General features: G+C 47.3%; 1 protein-coding gene across 1 annotated transcript in view; it reads right to left on the bottom strand.

Annotated features, from left to right (window-relative positions):
• Window positions 1–13,480, bottom strand: part of SLC25A22 (solute carrier family 25 member 22) — a 219,944-nt gene extending 206,464 nt beyond the window's left edge. The window contains exon 1 of the mRNA XM_068260274.1: window positions 13,131–13,480. The gene's annotated coding sequence lies outside the window, so the exon portion shown is untranslated. The remainder of the gene's footprint in view (window positions 1–13,130) is intronic.
• Between the last annotated feature and the right edge of the window lie 2,113 nt (window positions 13,481–15,593).

Genomic DNA, 15,593 nt, shown 5'->3' on the forward strand with positions numbered 1-15,593 from the left:
ATAGGGGATGCAGAGGTTGCGGCCTCATCAGGGCCGTTGGGCCAGAGTGGCCCCGAGGGGCCCTCCCTCAACTGCAGTATTAGCTCTCTATTGGTCCTGTGCTGGTAATAATCACTGCTATAGGTACTTTGAATAGTTGTAATCATTAACAAACTGCTCCCCATCCCCTTCTTGCATCTCTGACACCGTAGTTGCCATTGGCAGGTTTTGGTGTCATATCAATTGTTATGTATAGAGTGCTTGTGGGGCCCCACTGTAAAACTTGCATCGGGGCCCACAGCGCCTTAGCTACGCCACTGCATGAAGTTTCTTTGCTCATATCAGCCAGGTGTCTAGTGGTTTCATTATTAATTACAGATGTGTGAAAGGTATTTAAAGCCCTAGTTCAGGTTCATGTTCTTAAAATGCACATAGTGTGCAACGTCTTGGTTACAGACCTCAACAGAAATGGCCAAGGAACATCTAGCCCTTGTTGCCTTTTCTGTAAAATAATAGGCTTCTGTGCTATGACTGGAGCTACTATAAGCTTGAGAAGGAGAATACAGAGGTAAAGCGTCATGAGGTCTGGATGTGTGTGGTTCTTGGGGAAATTTCTATGGATCTTTGAATATGCTCCAAAACTTCAGGCAGCACTTGGTCTGTCTTTGTGGCCTGTGGTGGCTCGACGACAGATGCCCAAAGGAAGTCTTGCTGTTGTCCATCTACCATGGTATCTGGCTTGGCTACTCCTATTCCTCACATGATACTGATTTGCCACCTAGTCATCTATCTCCCTTTCTTATTGGCCATGTGGGGATGTTGCATGTATACTGAACTATGTAACATAATGGTGTGCTTGCACCAGTCTGCTAATATCACACACTTACTGTCAGCTGTTGCTATTTAAAGTTTATTTTGGTGGGGTTGGGCATCTTGGAGGGGGGATCTGGAAAGCCTCTGGAGCATCCAAGGGTTTCCCACTACTTAAGTATCTAACTTTTTAATTTTTTTTAAGTCACAGGCTTACTTTAGTTAGAGACACTACAAGATTAATAAAACAGTATGAAAAAGCTTCCCAATTCTGCTAGGGTGGACATTAGACATGTAGCGTAATTTGTATGTTACTTGGGAGAACGTGCAGCCTAAACATTGTTTTTGTGACATACCTGCTCAATTATATTATAGGATATACCATACCTGCTTAAAGGGGCTCCAAGCACCTCTCATGGGTATGCCTTTAAGCCAGACAACTTCAAACAAAGTCGTACTATGACCCCTCTGTAGGAGCCTCTTGCAATGGCCATGTATGTCACTTCCTCTTCCTGCTTCATTCAGTGATGCACTTCGCTAATAGAGAAGATGGGGGTGACCCAGAAGTTATAACATAGCGAAGATGGCCACCGCGATATTTAAATTTAAATCGAATGAAAACTATTTGGTGTAGAACGGCGATTCAGGCATCAAATGAAAGAGGAGAGCACAGGCTACAGAAAGGTATCCATCTTTAAGTATTTTGCTGGTTGGAGTCTTAACTACTTTTAGACCGCCTCACGCCAATGGGCAGGAAAGCAGCAGCAGCCCCAGGACCGCCTAACGCCAAATGGCATCAGGTCCTGGAGCCGGCTACTGAAGGAGATTCGCGTGCATGTGTGTGCATCTCCTTCTTGGGGGGGGGGGCGGAGCTCCACCCCCAAGACTGGGGGACAAGAGAGCGATTGGCTCTCATAGGCAGAAGCCTATGACAGCCGATCGCGTGATTGGCCGGCTAGGGGGAGGGAGGGGATTTCTTTAAAAAAAAAAACAGTAAAAACACGAACATAAATATTTATTTAAAAAAAAAATAAACACAAGGGGGGCAATCAGACCCCACCAACAGAGAGCTCTATTGGTGGGAGGAAAAGGGGGGGGGGGGAGGAATTCACTCGTGTGCTGTGTTATGCGGCCCTGCAGCTTGGCCTTAAAGCTGCAGTGGCCAAATATGAAAAAAACAGCCTGGTCTTTAGGGGGGGGGGGGGGGGGGGGAGGACCACTGTGGTCCTCAAGTGATTAAAGGCATGCCCATGAGTGGTGCTCGGAGTCCCTTTAATTATCATCTAGGATTTCTGGTGTGGTGTTTGGTGTGGAAAACAGTACATACACTATTTTATTACATGGCTATTACATGGCTAGTGGTATGGTATTTAGGGCCCTACTGTTTTCTTCCAGGGCTGGGGAACCAGGGCACCCAGAATAATATTGTATTTGGGTGGTAGGGCACTGATGTCTAGCTATACCTCTACCATGTGCATATATGAGCATCATGCAGAAAGTCAGGTTAAGCTCTTCTCTTCCTGTACCACTTGTCACATGACTGCAGACGGATGGCAACTGTCTGCTAAGCCAGAGAAATTCCCTTCGGAAAAGTCAGTCATGTGACCCCATAGAAAGCATGAAGCTGCCAGCAGAGTGGGTGTTCCATAGTTACTCCATCTGCTGCTGTGAGATTCACCCAGCACAGGAAGAAGACGACCTGAGTTACATGAACTCTGGGCACAAGGAAAGACGAGCTGCTGCTACACACAGCTAAACCACAATTACCTCGTGGGGGCAACCATGGAATAGGAGAGAATTCTGGGCAGCCTTTTCTACAGTAAAATTTCATTATCATCTTTATAGGAAATGGAGTGGCAGAAGCCAGCCAGACGGGTACTGTCAATATAATCAATGTAAAAGTACACAGGTGCAATGCACAAAACATTGTGCATTACTAATTCATGCATGTTTACTAGCATAAGGCTAAAACATATTGAAGCCAGAACTAAGGGCTCCTGGGATTTCTCTAGCCCTGGTGGAAGACTTATTATTCTTGATTAAATTGAGAGTGGCCTTATGAATGGATGACACCGGTTATGTTTTATCTCTTGTACCTAACAATAGAGACATGCCTAAGCCTGTGTATTGACATTTCAGTATGATGTGTGCTGCAAGATCAAGGCTAATTTACAGCTATAAAACACGAGGCTTATTATTGAGTACAATACACTGTGCCAGCATGAGCCTTAGCTTTACACAGAATGCTCAGGTGCCATATTCCATATTGCAGAATTTCCCATCTTTGAATGGCTAATGACTTTTGCTAATGCTTTATTTATGTAGTTGGACAATGCATGAGGATAACTGAAGGGTCCAGAGCCATCTTTTACCAGGAAAGCATGAGACTGAATGCCTTTGTTTGGTCCATTAATGCAGCATTTCTACTGAATCACACCAAGTCAATCTACAAAGCACTGTTGTTCTACACTGAGAACTGTAAGTACATTATCTAGGAGAAATTGAGAAGTAGAGGTAGAAAGGAGAGAATCATCATGAAATGAATATCTAGCTTCCCGAGGTGGAAGTCAGGAATGGTCACCTCCTTATTCAGCTATCCCTAAAGCTCATGTCCTGGTAGAAATAAAGCTTAAAGATAAAATGTTCATCTAAGGGTGCATTCCAAGCTACGCGCTTTGTGCAACACAAAGTGTACTGCGCACATAACACAATGTGCACTGTGTGCTGCAAACTGCACATCTTCTCTCACTGTCTCTGTTGATCTCTATGGGCTGTACCCGTTTTGTATACTGTACTATAGTAACATGCTGCAGTCAACACATTACCAGACAACATTCATGCGCACACTGCCCATAGATATCTGCAGGTAGTAGGAGGACACTGCATGCGTAATGCACAATGCATGGTTGCATTATGTGCACAATATGCCATAAAACATCTGGCGTAATTTACACACCACCTTAGTCAACATTAGGGCTACATTTACATATCCAATGTGGATTTCCTCCCATTTTGCATACAATATTGGTTGTAAACCTCTCAGTTGGCGAAGCTCATGGCCAATCTACTAATTACCTGTTTCCACTCAAAATCTTAAGTTGCAAACTCACTACAATGCGATTGTAATTTTTCCAAATTTTAAAATGCACTTTAATAAGCAGTTCCACGTGATTTTCTGGGTATTTTCTGATGATCCATTAATTTAAAACAATGTAAACGGAGATCGCAAAAAAGTTGCATACCATTTGGCATGCAATTTTCTTGTGCTCTTATTGACTTTAACCCAAACATAAATGCAGCAGACACTACTGTCAGGAACCGGCCCGCGGCACGCCTGCGTATACGGTCCCCGACTGCGGGATTGACCAGATCAAGCGGGGGGCAGCCTTATTCAAGCTACAAACAAGGCTGGGACCCCTCAAACAATTCCCACTGCCACCACTAGCCGTTGCTAGACACGTCCACTCAGCTGTCGAGTGCTCAACACGCAATCCGCGTTTTAGTATTCGGGTCAGCTTTGTGCTTTAGGCCGAATACGGGAACGCCACGCACACACACACACAGTTGCAATCTTACACTGTAGTGAGGCAAAACCACTAACAGTCATTCCGAACGATACTGTTAGACTTCCCACTCCGCTGTCGAGCGCAGTGCCCCATACACACAATGCAATTACAAGCTCATACGGTAGTGTCGCTCAATCATACAATCAGGCATGAACCTATACACGGTTACACTTCAGTCTCTTCTAGGCTATGAGTGTTAGTTTAGTACAGCAGAAGTCAAACCTATTAAATAAGAATTTAATATTCCAGGAAAAAAATGGAACAATGCAGAATATATACAAAAGATTTACAAAAACAAAAAACAGTAAAACTTACAAAATTAAGAGTTTACAAAGGTACACACAAGACAGGTTGCCGAAATAAAAGAGAAAAATAAACGTTACCGCGTTGTTTGAACGTGTGGGAGAACGCCGCTTCGACCAGTAGTCGGGCAGCCCTTAGCGTCCTTGCTACCTCCAGAGAGCTACAATTTTTTAGGCATCTGGCCCTGCTTCTTATACTGGGATATATGCCTGGAGGCTGCAACTTCATTGGAATGGGAGGAACTAGTTTTAAAAGTGTCTTTTACAGCAGATCAAAGGTGGGGACTCGACTGCTCTTGGCATAATAAGCCATTTCCTGGCCAGAGGCAGTCTCTTGCCCCAAGACTAACGCAATTTCCCCGTTTGTGACATCACGGTCTGCCGAGCCACTTGTCACATCTGGGCTAGCTGTGACATATGAATTTCAAGGCTTTTTCCTGTACGCTTTTGATCTTTACAGAGATTTCCCATCGTCAGGAGACAACTTGAGCAAGGCTTTCATATTCCAGCAGGATGTCATATGTAAAGTCCTGGCTTAGGCTGGTGTGAGCTGCTTCAACGCATACTGCAGCCAGTCCAGGTGACAATTGCTCCCAAGCACAATACACCTCTGAGACAGTATTCAGACAACACGGTCTGACCACCTGTATAGGCTTCAAAGCAACTGTCTGATTAAGTGTTTCCTAATTACCTGTTTTCTGGCTGTCCAGAGGAACTGTATGCTAATGTCCAAGCCCCCTGCTTCCAGAGGAATTCAATGCAAATGTAGGTCTATTGACCCACACACACAAGCAATCACATGAACAGTGCATGAATCTAGCCTGGCATATCTACACCTTTGACATAATACACAGCAGATTAGAAAAATGATAGAATATGTTCCTGTATTATCCCAACCTCATAACTAGCTGCTATATCATGACAACTACTTTTCCATTTGGGGGAAAAAATCAGATTGCATTAGTGGAGAATGTGCACCATTATTTCCATTGCCCTAGTGTCAGGTAGTGTCAGCTGCACCATGATTTCCATTGCCCTAGTGTCAGATAGTGTCAGCTGCGCCATGATTTTCATTGCCCTAGTGTCAGCTGCGCCATGATTTTCATTGCCCTAGTGTCAAGTAGTGTCAGCTGCACCATGATTTCCATTGCCCTAGTGTCAGCTGCACCATGATTTCCATTGCCCTAGTGTCAGGTAGTGTCAGCTGCACCATGATTTCCATTGCCCTAGTGTCAGATAGTGTCAGCTGCGCCATGATTTTCATTGCCCTAGTGTCAGCTGCGCCATGATTTTCATTGCCCTAGTGTCAAGTAGTGTCAGCTGCACCATGATTTCCATTGCCCTAGTGTCAAGTAGTGTCAGCTGCACCATGATTTCCATTGCCCTAGTGTCAAGTAGTGTCAGCTGCACCATGATTTCCATTGCCCTAGTGTCAAGTAGTGTCAGCTGCACCATGATTTCCATTGCCCTAGTGTCAAGTAGTGTCAGCTGCACCATGATTTCCATTGCCCTAGTGTCAGATAGTGTCAGCTGCACCATGATTTCCATTGCCCTAGTGTCAGATAGTGTCAGCTGCACCATGATTTCCATTGCCCTAGTGTCAGATAGTGTCAGCTGCGCCATGATTTTCATTGCCCTAGTGTCAGATAGTGTCAGCTGCACCATGATTTCCATTGCCCTAGTGTCAGCTGCGCCATGATCTCCATTGCCCTAGTGTCAGCTGCACCATGATTTCCATTGCCCTAGTGTCAAGTGGTGTCAGCTGCACCATGATTTCCATTGCCCTAGTGTCAGATAGTGTCAGCTGCACCATGATTTCCATTGCCCTAGTGTCAGATAGTGTCAGCTGCACCATGATTTGCATTGCCCTAGTGTCAGTTAGTGTCAGCTACACCATGATTTCCATTGCCCTAGTGTCAGGTAGTGTCAGCTGCACCACGATTTCCATTGCCCTAGTGTCAGGTAGTGTCAGCTGCACCATGATTTCCATTGCCCTAGTGTCAGATAGTGTCAGCTGCGCCATGATTTTCATTGCCCTAGTGTCAGCTGCGCCATGATTTTCACTGCCCTAGTGTCAGGTAGTGTCAGCTGCACCATGATTTCCATTGCCCTAGTGTCAGCTGCACCATGATTTCCATTGCCCTAGTGTCAAGTAGTGTCAGCTGCACCATGATTTCCATTGCCCTAGTGTCAGGTAGTGTCAGCTGCACCATGATTTCCATTGCCCTAGTGTCAAGTAGTGTCAGCTGCACCATGATTTCCATTGCCCTAGTGTCAGGTAGTGTCAGCTGCACCATGATTTCCATTGCCCTAGTGTCAGATAGTGTCAGCTGCACCATGATTTCCATTGCCCTAGTGTCAGATAGTGTCAGCTGCACCATGATTTCCATTGCCCTAGTGTCAGATAGTGTCAGCTGCACCATGATTTCCATTGCCCTAGTGTCAGCTGCGCCATGATCTCCATTGCCCTAGTGTCAGCTGCACCATGATTTCCATTGCCCTAGTGTCAAGTGGTGTCAGCTGCACCATGATTTCCATTGCCCTAGTGTCAGATAGTGTCAGCTCCGCCATGATTTTCATTGCCCTAGCGTCAGGTAGTGTCAGCTGCACCATGATTTCCATTGCCCTAGTGTCAAGTAGTGTCAGCTGCACCATGATTTCCATTGCCCTAGTGTCAAGTAGTGTCAGCTGCACCATGATTTCCATTGCCCTAGTGTCAGCTGCACCATGATTTCCATTGCCCTAGTGTCAAGTAGTGTCAGCTGCACCATGATTTCCATTGCCCTAGTGTCAGGTAGTGTCAGCTGCACCATGATTTCCATTGCCCTAGTGTCAAGTAGTGTCAGCTGCACCATGATTTCCATTGCCCTAGTGTCAGGTAGTGTCAGCTGCACCATGATTTCCATTGCCCTAGTGTCAAGTAGTGTCAGCTGCACCATGATTTCCATTGCCCTAGTGTCAGATAGTGTCAGCTGCACCATGATTTCCATTGCCCTAGTGTCAGATAGTGTCAGCTGCACCATGATTTCCATTGCCCTAGTGTCAGCTGCGCCATGATCTCCATTGCCCTAGTGTCAGCTGCACCATGATTTCCATTGCCCTAGTGTAAAGTGGTGTCAGCTGCACCATGATTTCCATTGCCCTAGTGTCAGATAGTGTCAGCTGCACCATGATTTCCATTGCCCTAGTGTCAGATAGTGTCAGCTGCACCATGATTTCCATTGCCCTAGTGTCAGTTAGTGTCAGCTACACCATGATTTCCATTGCCCTAGTGTCAGGTAGTGTCAGCTGCACCATGATTTCCATTGCCCTAGTGTCAGGTAGTGTCAGCTTATCTGTTCCACTGGGATTTCCAGACCCAGCAGCAAACACTATACGTAAGTACTGAACTCTAAAATGTTACACCAGGACGGTCACCTGCAGCCCTCAATTACTGGGCTGCGGGCACCTGCAAACCTAAACCTATTCAGTCCTTGATGTGGATAGTGTTGCCTCTAGGGTCTTCGCACCCTCAGGAAGTGCTGAGCTGCCGTCCCTGGAATAGATCACTGCTGATCGACGGCCTAATGTGTATTATTATTATTATAATAGATCAGGTAAACAATAATTATCTACCTCATACTGATAATTTATCTGGTCTACTTACTACATTTCAACACCAGATATTAGCCAAAACCTCAGCAGATACCTCTTCCGAATTTTCCCATCTTGACTGTGGTGGTGCATAAGAAATAAGTGAAATGCCTGGACTTGCCGGTGGCCACTTCCGGTGCGGCCGTCACCGGCCGACAGGCTGGGAACGCGGCGTTCCCGACCGCAATAGCATTATAGAGGGCGCTATTGCGGCCGGGAACGCGGTAATCAGCCGCGTTCCCAGCCTGTCGGCTGAAGACGGCCAAACCGGAAGTGGCCGCCGGCGAGTCCAGGCACATCGGAGGGACACGGCGAGGGCACCGTTCAGCTGCAGGGGGCTGAGGGGAGCCCCGGGTGAGTAAAAGTCTTTTTTTTTAGCAGACTTAAAGTGAGTGTTTACCATTTAAAAAATAAAAAAGTCGGATACTCACCTAAGGAGAGGGAAGGCTCGGTCCTAATGAGCCTTCCCTCTCCTCTCCCGGTGCCCGGTCCCGCGCAGGATCCCCCGTGGCAGTATTCGAACAGTTCGGTCAAATACTGCCACTTCCGCATGCCGAAGGGAGCTTTCGGAAGCCTTCGGGAGCACTCGAGCTCCTGAAGACGGGCCGCTCCATACTACGCATGCGCGAGCGCCCTCTATGACGCACTCGCGCGTGCGTAGTATGGAGCGGCCCGTCTTCGGAAGCCCGAGTGCTCCCGAAGACCTCCGAAGTCCCTGCGGCGGCGGACGCGAACGGGGGAGCCAGCGCAGCACCGAGGGCACCGGGAGAGGAGAGGAGAGGAAAGGCTCATTAGGACCGAGCCTTCCCTCTCCTTAGGTGAGTATCTGACTCTTATTTTTAATGTGGTACCCATTGGCCCACTACTAAGTATTCCTTTAAGAAGTATGCTAGCTGCACATTTACATGGTAGATGCTTAAAGTGAACCAGAGACGAAGCACCTTCATGTATTTTACCATATAAATCAGTGGGAACATTAGAGAAAACCCCTAACCTTCTCTCTGTTTCATTATTCACTGTTCAGCTTGCTTCTTATCAGCCCTGATAAAATCCCCACTGAGCATTCAGTCTGGCTTTGCTCAGGAATCATCATAGCTGAGTCATTATAGCAGAGCCAGAAGGGGGCAGGCTTGGGCTTAAAAAGACATCAGAGAAGACAGACAAAACAGACTAAGCTATAATGATTCCTGAGCAAAGCCAGACTGAATGCTCAGTTGGGAATTGTATCAGGGCTGGTAAGAAGCAAGCTGAACAGTGAAGAATGAAACAGAGAGCAGGGTAGGTGTTTTCTCTAATGTCCCCACTGATATATATGGTAAAATACATGAGGGTGCTTCGTCTCTGGTACACTTTAAGAAGTATGCTAACTGCACTGCATGAAATCAGATTGTACAATCTTTGTGCAATATCACCATATCAACAGGATATAATGACCCTCCTAAACAATCTATTCCTATTACATTTGTTAACTGTATGGCATAGGTTTTAATAAGACTGGCTTGATACTGTACACATAAGATGTGATGGCGTGCGTCCATTATTAAAGCACCCAAGCTTCTCTTAGTGGTCTATGGTGGTAAATGCTATGCATTTCAGTTCTTAGGCCTCTATAGCTACTGTGCCTGTAATAAGGATCAGGGAAGGTTAGGGCATGCATGTAATTAAGGTGCCAGGAAATTTGGGCGCAGGGCAAAGCCACAAAACGGCTCACCCTGCTCCTGCAAAAGTCCCGGCGGCATTAATTACTATTCCCCATTCAGGCTGTTTGTAAAGTGATTTTGGCTTCGCCTTTTGTTGGTGCTCAAATTACTGTCTGATCACCACTATAGCCGTAATTCACATTATGTTCTTTGGCGGAGCATGGTGCAGCCAAATTTCCTGATCCATTTCTGCCTGTCTCGGAGGTTAGGATGATTACTGTGAGGGCTTTACTTATTCTTGGGGATATATTAAGGTTACGTTACATTTATTTGTGGGGACACTATTGAGCTAGGATGGGGTTAACCTCCTGAGCGGTATGGACGAGCTCAGCTCAGCTCGTCCATCACCGCCGGAGGCTGCCGCTCAGGCCCTGCTGGGCCGATTTTCCTCAAATAAAAAGCAGCACACGCACTTTGCCAGCCGCGTGTGCTGCCTGATCGCCGCCGCTCTGCGGCGATCCGCCGTGAGCAGCGGCGAAAGAGGGTCCCCCCAGCCGCCCGAGCCCTGCGCAGCCGGACCAATCAGTTCCGGCCAGCGCTAAGGGCTGGATCGGAGGCGGCTGACGTCAGGACGTTGGCTGACGTCCATGACGTCACTCCGCTCGTCGCCATGGCGACGAGGAAAGCCAAACAAGGAAGGCTGCTCATTGCAGCCTTCCTTGTTACTTATGCTTGCCGGAGGCGATCAGAAGAACGCCTCCGGAGCGCCCTCTAGTGGGCTTTCATGCAGCCAACTTTCAGTTGGCTGCATGAAATAGATTTTTTTTTATTAAAAAAAAACCCTCCCGCAGCCTCCCTGGCGATCTCAATAGAACGCCGGGGAGGTTAATGAAAGCTCAGAAAATGCGACCAGATTGGGCATTTTAAAATAATGAATGTTAACCTTTTGGGGACCGCCCGTAGTAAATCCTACGATGCACTTGTGGCTATCTAAGCCTGATGCAGGATTTACACCCGCCATTTTCGCTCCCAACGCGATCGTGTGCACCCGAGAGGGGAGATTAAGCTGTTAAATGACAGCTGACATCTCCCCTCAGTGATCAGGAGCCATTACGATTGGCTCCTGATCACGTGATCACTACAATCACTTGTGTTCTAGCCTTCTATTATACGCAGCATGTCTACAAGACCTTTATTTGGTCTTTACTGACATATTTTGGAGAGTTATGACTTAAGAATTGGAGGCTTAAAATTCTTGAAAAAAAAAATGTACTGCTTTTAGACCCATAAATCCAGACAAAAATTAACCGACAGGGAGGTTAAAGAGGATCTGTAACGTCAAAAGATCCCCTGGGGGGTACTCACCTCGGGTGGGGGAAGCCTCCGGATCCTAATGAAGCTTCCCACGCCGTCCTCCGTCCCTCAGGGGTCTCGCTGCAGCCCTCCGAGAAAGATGACGTCAATATTTACCTTCCTGGCTCCTGCGCAGGCGCTCTGACGGCTGTCGGCTCCGAACTACACGGAAATACCCGATCGCCGTCGGGTCTACTCCACTGCGCAGGCGCAAGTTTCCGGTGCCTGCGCAGTAGAGCAGCCCCGACTGAGATCGGGCATTTCCGTATAGTTCGGAGCCGAGAGCAGCCACGGCGCCCCCGCTGGAGCCTGCAAGGGTAAATATTGAACTGACAGTCGGGTCTGTCGCCGGCTGTTCGGAGGGCTGCAGCGAGACCCCCGTGGGACAGAGGACGGCGTGGGAAGCCTCATTAGGATCCGGAGGCTTCCCCCACCCGAGGTGAGTACCCCCCAGGGGATCTTTTTGACGTTACAGAGTCTCTTTAAGTTTGCAGATGGCAAGTCAGGAAGCATCTACAGCCAGCCTTCTATCTGCAAACTAGCCCACAGACACTGCAGATCAATGTCGCTAAGTAAAGCCTATTGGTCATGTGATGCCCTCTGATGCTCAGCAGAAAATAATCCATTTCAGAGCACTGGCTTTCAGACAGGAAAAATCTTTGGTCCAGCAGATTGTTGGGCAATATTGGCAATTTCAGCCTACCAGATAATCCTATCTACATGCATCAATAGTGTAAGATGGGTCAGGAGTCTAGGAGGACCACTATGCCAGGTATAGGAACAAAATGTCAGATCTGGTACTCATCACTTAAATAATATGGTGCCATAGTCATACATACAGCTCTAGAATACAAGAAAGATAAAATAATTCAGCAATTGATTCAACTGAAACTGTAACTAAAATATGATATGTGTGTGAATTGTCCCTTTAAATACTCTACACATACAGAAATTACGATCAAGATCCTGCACAGTAATGATGCATGGAGTCTTATGAATGGAAAGAAAACCTCCATGACTTATGGTGGCCATACATGGTACCATTTTTTTCATACAATCTTACCATTTCTATGTAGTATAAGGGTCAATTAAGTGAATATACTGAAAGGATAATTTAGGCAGTTCCCCTCTACTACATAGAATTGGTAAGATTGGATGAAAAAATTGTACCGTGTATGGCCACCTTTATAATTATGCAAAATGGACAGGAGCACACATACCACAGACAGACTGTATAAAATACATTTAAAATAAAAACACAACAATGCACCGCTTTGCATGAAATGGACCATTTAGACCTGGTACACCATCTCAATTTTGATTGGCCAATCACTGGCCAATTTTACCACTGCCATGTAATATAAGGGTCAACCGATTTTGAATATCATGAGCAGATTGCGCTCTTATACTACATGGAAGTGGTCAAATTGGCCAATCATTTGGCCAACCAAAAGTGGATGTGTGTACAAGGCTTTAAGTTCTAAAGTAAGTTCATCAGCATCAGTGGAGCAAAGAGCAACCACCTTTCACCAGTAGGCTGCTTGGAGAAAAGGAAAGGCAGAAGGTGACTGGCTGCTATGAATTAATACACATTGGTGCTGGACACAAATGATACAATATCATCCATGCCACACTGTCTGCCAGCCTATGCGCTAAGGTGATGACAAGAGAGACAGCCCAGCACTGCCAGGACAAGAGCACAATCCACTCTCTCCTGCCTGGCACACATCCACACACACGGAATTTAAATAGTACACATGAATTAATAACGTAGCTGCAGGAGGAGGGTGAGCTGAAGAGCCCTCCGGGCAGCAGATCTATTCATCAGTCTCTAGGCTGCATCTTACCTGCTGGTGACAGTGCTGGAGGGAGAGGTCCTTGTCACTGAGAGGTAGCAGGAATCCACTGCCTGGTGTGTCTATAGAGGAGATGAGTAGAGGGGAAGACACAGGCATCAGATTCAGGCAGCAGCAGGAGGAGGAGGAGGAGGAGGAGAGATGCAGAGGAGGGGAGACAGAGAGAAAGGAACTCTGCCCCTACAGGAGAAGCACAGGCACAGGAGGGGGAGTGACAGGCAGCAGCGAAACGCACACCACTCATTGATTTCCACGGGAGTGGAGGACAAAATGATAGCTGCTGCTTACTGACAGTAATGAGCCATCAGGAGACAACAACGTGCGAGTTCTATGATGTTATAATAGTCCTGCTCTCTGAAGGGCTGAGGCTGGACGACAGAGCTGGCACACAGTGGCTTAGGCTGTAGAGCAGACTCTCTTTTCAGGGGTTAATATAATGAGGCTACACACAGGGAAAAGGGGGAAGTCTGTTATCATTTGCGGAAGTCAGCGGCTCAAGTTCATTTTTTTAGGCAGTGAAAATGTGCAGCATCAGACAATCTGCCACTTGTTCTTATCGGCTGAGCTGGAAAGTGGTATTTGACCCAATAAACGGCCGTAGGTGAAGTTGCTTTACGCTGGCTGAATGGGTGCCAGGAGCTAGGCCACTGAGGCTAGTGCTCTGACGCCCTCTGCTGAGCAGTATTATGTATTGTTGTACCATAAGAAGGCAGTAGAAAATTAAATCGTGCAGCCGTGCTCACACTTCACATTTAAAGAAACAGGTTTTTTTTCTTCAGGTGTCCTATCAGGCTGGGCGCACTCATAACATAAGGGCCGTTTCTATTAGAAGCCGCGTCACACTGCAGGTGTCCTGAAACACATCCACGGCAATAGAATAGTTTCCATTCCATGCATGTGAATGTATGTTAAACAAGGTGTGTATGAGGATCTGCAGATATCATAGACTTAAGCCGCATCTACACGCGTAGATGCGGCAGCGATGTGGCTTATCAATCGAGCCACTGATCTTATCACCGCCAATTCCCTGCTCGTTCCCCGCGAGGGGACAATGGCAGGGAATCGAGCGGAAGATAAGCAGTTCCGGTGGGGACGAGCGGGGAATCGAATCCAGCGCACGCGCGGCAGGCGGGGACGCGGAAGAGGCGATCCGGCGGCTAATTGAGCCGCTGGATCGCAGCCTCATCTACCCATGTAGATGAGGCTTTAGAATGCATTTTGCAGGAACGGATCTTTTGCAGATACTGATCTTTTGAATGTATACAGCATCTGTGTGTGCAGCATCTTGCAAAGATTTCTATCTGATGAGGAGTTCAGCTCAATAGAAGACTGTGAAGGTATGGCTCTCATACTACATGGAAGGGGGTAAAATTGGTCTGTGATCTTTCATTTTCCAAAGACTATGGTCTGATGTGTGTACGCACCTTTACACACACCCTCCCCCCAGTGACCAGGCTATTTTTTACAAATTAGGCCACTGCAGCTTTAAGGGCTCACTGTAGGGCCGTACAGCTCAGCACACAAGTGATTCCCCCCACCCTTTTCTGCCCAACAACAGAGCTTTTTGGTGGTGGACTCTCATCCCTGCCGGCATGTTTGTTTGTTTTTTTTCTTTGTCTATTTTAAATAAATTTGTCCTTTTAAAAAAAAAAAAAATACTCCCTCCCTCCTCCTGTCAACCAATCACAGTGATCGGTTGTCATAGGCGTCAGCCTATGACAGTAGATCACTACTGTGCCTCCCCAGGGGACAGCCAAATGACACGGCTGTCCCCAGTACAGCACTACCTTAGATCGCAGTGCTGTACATTGCAAACAGACATCGCTTTCGCTGGGAGACGCTCCATCATTTAAGCGGAGATGCGCACACATCGGCGTGTGCGATCCCCTGCAAAACACGCCCCCAGGACTTCACGCCAATTTGCGTTGAGCGGTCCTGGGGCTGCCGCCACGTTCACGCCAATTTTCGTGGAGCGGTCGGCAAAAGGTTATAGGAAACCTGTAATAACTTAAAAAGAGTGTTTCACTTACCTGGGGCTTCTGCCAGCCCCTTGCAGCCTCCCTGTGCCTGCGCCGTCTCTGAACTATCGTCTGGTCCGTTCCCCTAGTGTCTAAGCTTCGTTATCACCAACTTGCAAGTTGATGGCCACTGCGCCTGAACGGCCCTGGCTGCGTATGTCATTCATGCTCCCGTTAGGAGAAAACCCTTGTACTGTGCCAGAACAGGATGCTCCCAGCGAGGGGAAAGCAAATGAGGATGCGGATGGCCAGGGCAGCGCAGGCGCAGTGGCTGTCAATTTGCGATAACAAAACTTTAGCATGGCAGGGACCGGAGGATCATTCAGAGACGGTGCAGGCACAGGGAGGCTGCAAGGGGCTGGTGGAAGCCCCAGGTAAGTAAACTTTCTTCTTAAAGGCTGCCATACACTTGTCAATTGCCACCAGATCGACCAGC

Source organism: Hyperolius riggenbachi, chromosome 11 (genome assembly GCF_040937935.1).
Source record: "Hyperolius riggenbachi isolate aHypRig1 chromosome 11, aHypRig1.pri, whole genome shotgun sequence".
NCBI classification, from domain to species: Eukaryota; Metazoa; Chordata; class Amphibia; order Anura; family Hyperoliidae; genus Hyperolius; species Hyperolius riggenbachi.